The sequence below is a fragment of the Canis lupus genome, chromosome 15 (assembly GCF_048164855.1).
Source record: "Canis lupus baileyi chromosome 15, mCanLup2.hap1, whole genome shotgun sequence".
Taxonomy (NCBI): domain Eukaryota; kingdom Metazoa; phylum Chordata; class Mammalia; order Carnivora; family Canidae; genus Canis; species Canis lupus.
In genome coordinates, this window is record NC_132852.1 from 54,742,896 (window position 1) to 54,751,734 (window position 8,839).

The 8,839-nt window shown below is 48.1% G+C and overlaps 1 long non-coding RNA gene across 1 annotated transcript; it reads left to right on the forward strand.

Moving 5' to 3' along the window:
• The first annotated feature begins 4,405 nt into the window (after positions 1-4,405).
• LOC140604444 (uncharacterized) lies at positions 4,406-5,809 on the forward strand. Its single transcript, XR_012007328.1, has 3 exons — positions 4,406-5,397; positions 5,515-5,589; positions 5,701-5,809. It is a non-coding gene; the product is annotated as an uncharacterized lncRNA (long non-coding RNA).
• The last annotated feature ends 3,030 nt before the right edge of the window (positions 5,810-8,839 follow it).

Sequence of the window (8,839 nt, forward strand, 5' to 3'; positions counted from 1 at the left end):
CCATGCTCCCTTCCACCACCACCACCACCACCCTCCACCCCTCCCACACCCCAGGACGGAGACAGATGGTGCAGAGGAGGTTAATGTGTCCCTCTTTGAACCCTAAGGAGGAGCTGTGACTTCACTGAAATCTCTGGGGCTAGTCTGGGAGGAGAAGGGAAGGCAATGGGAAGCAGGGTGCCTAAGAAGGAAGAGAACACTCTAGCATTGGGTTTGCTCCCGGGTCAGCTTGGGAGATGGTATGTGCACAACCTGGACACTAAAACCCAGTCCACGGTGTACCTCCCCAACCTCTATAGCATTCTGTCTGCAGCCCCCGGGGTTCACATCCCTTAGGATCTTTCATTACTCTCCTGTGCTTCCTCTGTATGTGACCCATCCATGATCAGGCTCGGCACCCCAGGTTAGAGAGATGCTCTCTAGGGGTACAGGTTGCAGCATATTACATTGTAAACTCATCAGTACCCACTGAGGGTGCTTCTTACCCACTTGGCATTAAATTCTTATGTCTTAAAATTAAGCACAGTTGGGACACCGGGGTGGCTTGGTGGTTGGGCATCTGCCTTTGGCTCAGGGTGTGATCCTGGGGTCCCGGGATCAAGTCCCACATCGAGCTCCCTGCATGGAGCCTGCTTCTCCCTCTGTCTGTGTCTCTGCCTCTTCTCTCTCTGTGTCTCTCATGAATAAATACATAAAATCTTTTTAAAAAATAAAATAAAATGAAGCACAGCTGGAGACAGGGAGAGACTCCACAAACCAAGCAAGGTGGTATCTCTGAGTTAAATCAAGATGAGGCTTGAGTGGGATTGTCCTGGTTCTATGAGACACAGTGTGGGGGGACATCTACCCCAAGGGAAGGAATGCATGTCTGAGCTGAGGAGGTGCTGTCAAGTAGAAAGAGAAAGGAAAGGCTCAGTTGGGGGAGGAAGCTACTAGCAAAAAAAAAAAAGAAAGAAAGAAAAGAAAAAGCAACTGACTGAGAAACCTCCTTGAGGCAGCTGGGCGTAGGAAATCTTCCACACCTGCCCTGGTACATTTGGTCCTGCCACGCCAGACCAAGACCAGCTCTGGTGACGCTGGTACAGGGCATAAGTGAGAGAGGAAATGTGAGCTGTGGAAGTAAATAGGACACGAACTTCACCAGCAAATCCTCATCAGGTGCCGGTACAGGAATCTGAGCAGACTCCAGTCCCTTCCAGTCAGGTGCTGCCATGGGCTGCAGGCTCCTCTACTGGGTGGTCCTTTGTCTCCTGGGGGCAGGTGAGTCCTGAGAACTCCTGGGACATCTCTGTCCTCAGGCTTCTGGCTTTTTTCATGGTACTGCTTCCTAAACACTGTAACTTTGGTTTCTTGCTCCCACAGTCCCCATGGACACTGGAATTACCCAGACCCCCAAACACCTGGTAACAGGGCCTGGGAGGAGAGTGACCCTCAACTGTGAACAACATCTGGGACATGATGCTGTGTACTGGTATCAGCAGAGGGCTCAGAAGCCACCGAAGCTCATGTTTGCCTACAGATATAAGGAACTCATTGAGAATGAGCCTGCCTCCGGTCGCTTCTCACCTGAGTGCCCAGACAGCTCCAGGCTCTACCTTCACGTGGACGCCCTGGAGCCTGATGACTCTGCCTTGTATCTCTGTGCTAGCAGCAGGGACACAGCCCCACACAGCCAACCTCTCCCCGTGCACAAACATCCTGGGTCTAGCAGGGGGGCCCTTGGGCAACCAAAACTAGCTCAACATCTCCTGTAGGGCCCCAGACAGAGATCCCAGAACCTCATGCAACCTCATGCAACCTGTGCCCAGCGCAGACACCCACAGCCTGGGGCCTGGCTCAACCTTCTTCCAGTCTGTGCCCAGCTGCATGCAAGCCAGAGGGTCCAGCTCCAGTTGCTCCAAGCAGCCTCCAGGAGGCACATGGCCCTGGGGAATGTTTCAGGGGCCACTTTACACTCTGGCCACAGCAGTGCTGCCATGACCCCTGCCCACAGGCACCTTCCTCTGACTATTCCTTCCACCCCAGTGAGACCCTGGACCTCAGCCCCTGTCCCAGCTCCAAACAGGCTGAGCCCTTTTCCAGAACACCTCTTCCCCTCACCACCTAGCTCAGTCAGTTCCTACCTCTGAGGACAATTGTTTCCTCCCCAGGGTTGGGTCATTCTTTCCAAGTCATTGTCTGCTACATGTCCCAGGACTGAGCTCCACAAGAGCTTCTCTTCCTCTCAGCTGTGACGCCTTCAGGCCTAATTCCATTTCCTTCTGTCACTCTCATCCTAATTCTTCAGGTCTTCACATCCTGCATTATCAGCCACAGAGTCCTCTGCCCCAGGATTGTTGCTCACAACAGGCAATAAGACTGGAAGGGCCCCTGACATTTCAGAGCAGGACTGCATCCTTGGGGCTGTCCTTGCCGAACCCCAGGATTTCTGGCATTGCCCCTTGCCATGGTCCTCCATCCTGCACAGGCTAGCAGACACCATGGGCTGAGCCGACCCCTGTGTCCTAGAGAGTCAGATGCCTGCACTGACACAGAGGCTCCCTCCTCTCTCCTGTAGGGGGCGCCCCAGTGGGTGTAGCAGGAATCCATGGGGTGCAGAGGCCTGAGCTAGGAGAACACTCATTCCTGCCCTGACTCTGCCATGGATTCCAGGCTCTTGGGAGATTTTTAGTCTTTGGTAAGCAGTTGAAATCTTAGAAATTTCTCATCTTGGACTTACCTGAGGCTCTTCTAAACCATTTCCTTATTCAATCTCTGGCTTCTTTCTCCTTCTACAGGACACACAGAACCTGAAGTCAAACAGACTCCCAGCCACCTGGTCACAGAGAGGTGGATGAGAGTTATCCTGACGTGTGACCCCATCTCTGGTCACTTATACCTCCATTGGTAGAGACAGATGCTGGGGCAGAAAGTGGAGTTTCTTATTTTATCCTACAAGGATACTCTCTTGAGAAGTCTAAACACTCAGAGATCAGTTCTCAGCTGGAAGGTCTTTTTTTTTTTTTTTTTTTTTTTATGATAGTCACACAGAGAGAGAGAGAGAGAGAGAGGCAGAGACACAGGCAGAGGGAGAAGCAGGCTCCATGCACCGGGAGCCCGATGTGGGATTCGATCCCAGGTCTCCAGGATCGCGCCCTGGGCCAAAGGCAGGCGCCAAACCGCTGCGCCATCCAGGGATCCCTCAGCTGGAAGGTCTGATGGATCATTCTCCACTCTGTAGAGCCAGCCCAGAGATGATCTGTGTTTGAATGCTAGATATTGTAAGTGAAAAATGTTAGAGATAAGATGACGGCTCTGGATGATGTATTATCTTATAGAGATAGTTCCTTTTTGCTTATACTACGACATCTTGGTGGGGGCAAGTCTTCTGAATCTGTTTGAAAAATGAGTTGGATTTCAACCAAGCTTCAGTTTTGTGGATGGCTGTTCACCTTTGCTCCTAGTATGTGATCACTTAGGTTCCAAATGAAACGTCTGGAGTATTTTTACTTTACTGAAGTGTAATCTGCATGAAATAGTACCCATTTCAAGTGTACAACTCTTGGAGTTTAAATATACTTAGGTACTACTCAACTATCACCACGATCCAGTTTTCTTTGTAAAGCTTCCCTTATAAGCTGAGAGGGACCTTGAGGTAAGTACTTGGGAACTGCATGCATAAGCCCCACTAATCCAGCTATCATCTAGGGGTCTCCCTGGTTAGCATCATACAATCTAAACATGGAGAGAGACTTGGAAATTATTTATTTCAGCCCATTGTTTTAGATGAACAAGTGGGAAGTCATATAGGGTAGTTTTTAACTGTGTTACTACTGATTATATCCTCACTTCTATATCTTTTATATTTAATATGCCTAGAGCAGTCTGTGATATTCTTTTTGTTCCTATCAGAATACAAGCGTCATGAGCATGAGAATATTGCCTTCCCTGTGCTTTGCACTAAATAACTATTCAATGAGAGCAAATAAGTAAAGCGTGTTAGAGTTCCTGGAAGGATGGTGGTTGTTTCTGTTTGGTTCACTACTGTGTCTCAAGCACCTGTTCTGTGTTCAACTAAGAAAAAAATAAAAAGGAAAGCAAAACACCTGTGTTTGAAGAAGTTGACCAGTAGTTGACAGTTAGTGATGCCAAACAGTGTGTGTGGTGGGTGTGGGTGTGGGTGTGGGTGTGGGTATTAGCATATGTGCCTGCTGTCTCTGTGGCAGTAATAGTGTCTTGTTCTCATGCCTAGCTCCTCCTGACTTGGCCTTAGTAAGTGCTGGAGCCTGCCCAGGACACTGGGATCTGGGAAGTGCGCCTTGACGACCACTAGGAGGAGCCATGGCACCACCAGAACCCATGAAAGAGGTGGTGGCCTGGGGCTATAGGTCTCCAATGAATAAAGGGGCAGTGGTTGTCAACAGGCGCAGTTTGGTGATGGTAGAGACATCTTGTTGTCCCAGCTGGGGTGGGAGAGCTACTGGCAGGTAGTGGATAGAGACCACAATGCTGCTAAGCAGTGTCCACAACACAGATATATCCAGAACAATGCTGCAATATCTCTGAGGTTGAGATGCCTTAGGCTAAACATTTAGGTGTAAATTTGGTACCAAAAAAGAAGGTGACCTGTAGACAGGTCAAGGACAGTAAAGTCATTCAGCCCAGGTTTTCCCCCACTCTCTTGCTGTCATTCACCTCTCCAACTGTTTGCTCCTGTCCCACAGGGACTGCTCATTGCCTAGCTGCCTCCTGCTCACTACATTGAACTGCCCCTCCGACGGAGAACACCTTCACAGGGATGGGGTTGCTGTATGGTCCCCCTCAAGGGGACTTATCATCACAGCTTGCTCCTAACATTCCTTCATGCATTTTAGTTGTCTGCAGCTGGTGCCTGTGGGAGACCCCACTGTGGTTCTTTTGTCCACAACTGAAGTAGCCAGGGGGGCGGCGGAGCACACATCAGAGATTCAGTGGAACCAAGATTTGAGAGGGATCTCCCTGCATTACTGAGGAGAAAGACGAGAAGATACAGAAAAGAGAAACTTGCCCAAATCTGAGAGTGGAGCCAAAACGAGGAGGAGGGAGGAGGTGGCCAGATGTGGGCCAGCCAAAACCCAGGGAGGCAGAGATATATTCCTGAGGCAAGAGATGTCCCATTCAAACTATCCCTAGATATTCCAAATTCCTTTGAAAACAGGAGAAATTAGCATGTCTTGAAAGGCACAAGGGCAGGAAATGAAGGAAGAGGAGAGGCCCAGCATGGGGAAGTCATTCTGGGCTGTGACATCACAGGCAGCGCACCTGTCAGGGCAGTGGAGAACTGCCGCCTACTTCTTACCACTGAGGACCAGACTGTGCCTGTCTCCACCATGGGCTCCGGGTTCCTCTGCTGTATGGTCCTCTGCCTCCTGGGAGCAGGTGAGTCCTTGGTCCAGCTGGCGTGATGCTATGATGCGTCCCTCAGCCTGTTCATCATGTGGCCAGCAAGAGCCTGCCATCTGGGACTGGTCTGAATTCTTCTCCTTTCCTTCTCAGCACCCCTGGACACAACAGTTTCCCAGACTCCAAGATACCTCATCGCGCACGTGGGATCGAAGAAGTTACTAAAATGTGAGCAAAATCTGGGCCATAATGCTATGTACTGGTATAAGCAAGACCTCAAGCAACTGCTGAACGTTATGTTTATCTACAACAATAAGGAACCCATTCTAAATGAATCAGTTCCAGGTCGTTTCTCACCTGAGACATCTGACAAATCTCATTTAAACCTTCATGTCAACTCCCTGGAGACAGGTGACTCTGCTGTGTATTTCTGTGCCAGCAGCCAAGACACAGCCCTACACACTCACTACACCCCTGTGCACAAACCCCCCGGCCCAGCCAGGAAGCTGTGGGGCTACATGTTCACCTGATCCTGAGGCTCCATTCACCCCCCAGGAGATCCCGTATCAGAATTTCCAGTCTGTAGTACAGGCTGCTCATATGCCTGATTGGACAGTTCTACCATTATTGTCATACAAGTGTCCAGAATTCCAATTATCAGCTGGAGCAATAAATTCACTGAAGTTCTAATGATTTCCAATAAATTCACTGAAGTACTCAGGATTTCAGAAACAAGAAAGGACTTTGTCCCATGTGCTGAAGATCTTACATGGTGGAAGGAGCCATTCCTTGAATTTCTCTGCTGTACATTTGGGTGCCAATGGTACAAACATTGTGACCGAATACACGCAATTCACTAAAAATAGTTGATGAGCAAAATCCTAGGGAGGAAACGAGGTAATAATGAAACTATCTAAGGATGTAAGGAAATTCAGATCATCACTGAGTTTGCTGAATAAAATATTCTTGGAGAAGCATGAAAGTTATGGCAACAGGTGAACTAGAAAGAATGTGTTGGGGATAAGCCCCAGGAGGGGTAGGCTTGTGCTCTGCAGACTCCCTCCTTTCCAGAAGGATGACCAGGGTCACTCTTTCCAATTCAGATCCAGTGGCATCTTGAAGATTCCTGCCGCTCATGCCGTACCCAGGTGATGGAGGATATTATAGACCTTCAAAGGACTCTGGACACGAATCTCAAGGCAGTAGCTAGTCATGGGTCCTACCCGAAGCCAGGTAACATGAGCACATTGGTTTTTGATACAATGGTGGTACAGTATGGATCAGAAGAGTGAGAGTGTGGGGATGGAATAATCGATGAGGAGGCATCTAAAATATTCTTCAGGATAGATGATAAAAGGTTTCTGGGGGGCTTGTGGACAATATACAAGTGACACCTGGAGTCTTTGTTCTTCTTTGAAGAACATTAGGTTCAATCTTGCAGTTTTATTGTAGGATTTGCTATATTCTATTTCAGTGTTTCCCTCCCCGTTAGGGAGCCATGGCATGTGGTCATTATTACTAGTGCATGGCATTTTTAGGGTCTCAGTGTGGAGTCACAGCACATTCTCTCAACCTAGCTGGGTCTGAATGCCAGTGGTTTCCAGCTGCGTGTCTCCTGAAAACTCTGCTCTGCTCCCCAGCCTAGTAGAACCTGTCCTCTCTCAGCTTTGGACTCCCAGGCTGTGAGTGAACATCAGGATGTAACCAAGAAGAAAGAGGATTTCTTTACAATCATTTTTAGAGTTCCTTTACAGGACCCTGTGCCCTAAATCCAAGCCTTCTTTAGCACTTAAGGCAACATTTGTCATTATTATTACATACATTGTTTATATCAATTTCCTTACCTGTTTCCCATTGTACCTCTTCGCTGTTTCTTCCTGTGATTCAGGTTGACACTACATCATTTTCCTTCCATGGGCACATCCCTAATTCAGATAACTCAAACTCACCTTTCAGCCTTCTACCTCTACCCCTTGCCTTGGGAAAGGCTTATGTTCAGTATTATTCTCAGTGCAACTGAGCCTTCACTTCCTCTTCTTGTTCAAGATATCAGTTTATATTATATATATATATTTTGCAATTGTTGGAATTTTGCTTTTTGGAAGCCTAACAATACAATAAAATTTTATTTACTCAAGTTTCTGCTCTTTCCTTGTGGAAGGGCCAGAAAGCGTCTCTTTGCTACAGTGGAGTCCAGCATAATAGGTATAATCCTAGCTTTTCCACTAGGGTTACTTTTAGGATCCTGTGTAAGAATTGAATATCTCCAGCTTTAGTGATTTTGGGGTTCATTATATACCTTACCTGGTCAGGAGGAGAAACCAACTGCTTTGCTTAAATTCCAACCCATATACCCTGCCTTTTTTTGTTTTAGGGGCTACACTGAAATCCTGATAAACTTTATTACATTAGAAAAATGAATAGAGACTGATTGTCCTAGGTATATGCATGAATGGCAATATTGCTGACTTTTTTTTGTTAATTTAGATGCTTCTTTCCTATTCGGAGCTGCGTACATCTTGTACTCCTCACGGAGCCACTGACCCCCACCAATCCCCACCTGTCCTTTCCTCTGGTGAATGAGAGAACAGGCATCCTCTATATTGCTACCATAGGGCTGCAATCTGGGAAATATGGTGCCTTGGTCACAAGGAGGCGATGTGGCTCCTTTGAAAACTGAGGTGGGGGTGATGGGAGGGAATGGGAGCTAATAGTGGAAGAACTGAGGAGGAAAGCTGGGCATTAGGGGCTCCATCCTTAGGTCAAGTGGGAGCATAGGTTGCCGATTCATCAAATATACTAAATAAAAATCATTTTCATATTGTTTCCGTTTGGTCCTACACAGATGACTTGTATTGCTCCTCTTGAAAATCCTGTTTGGTCTAAGCCCAGCCAAGCACTTTACCCTCAGCACTGGGGTCGAGGTTGGCTGATCCCTTGTCCCCTCAGCCACCCTTCCCAGTACCTGGCTCCGGGATGGCAGCACACTCAGGTTTTTTGAATGGAGGGCACGAGCCCCAAATGGAAGCACTCCCTTCCAATTCCCCACTCCACAGATATGGGCAAAATGGCTCCATGGAGCTTAGACCCTGAGGGAAACGACCTTTTAGATAATGACTGCACAACTGAAAGGGATGAAAGGAGCCTGATTAAAGAATAAAGGTCTCTCCCTTGAACAGTGTCCTTTGATGTGGATCTTGGAATGATGGGGAATGGAGACAGGGTCCTGTAATCAGGACAGCAGCTAATAGCATGAGAGCAACTGGTAGACGGACAGCTCAACACAGTCACTCTGAATTCACCTTCGATTAGAATCTGCAAAAGGTATGGAAGAGGGAAGAAGAAATATCCTCTGGGGCTGGTGAAAAGGACAGGGACAGTGACATCACAGGCAAATCACCAACCAAAGCCCAGGAGATCAGAGCCCAGCCCCTTCCCCAGGACACCCTAGCTGGATGATGCCCACAACCTCTCTGAC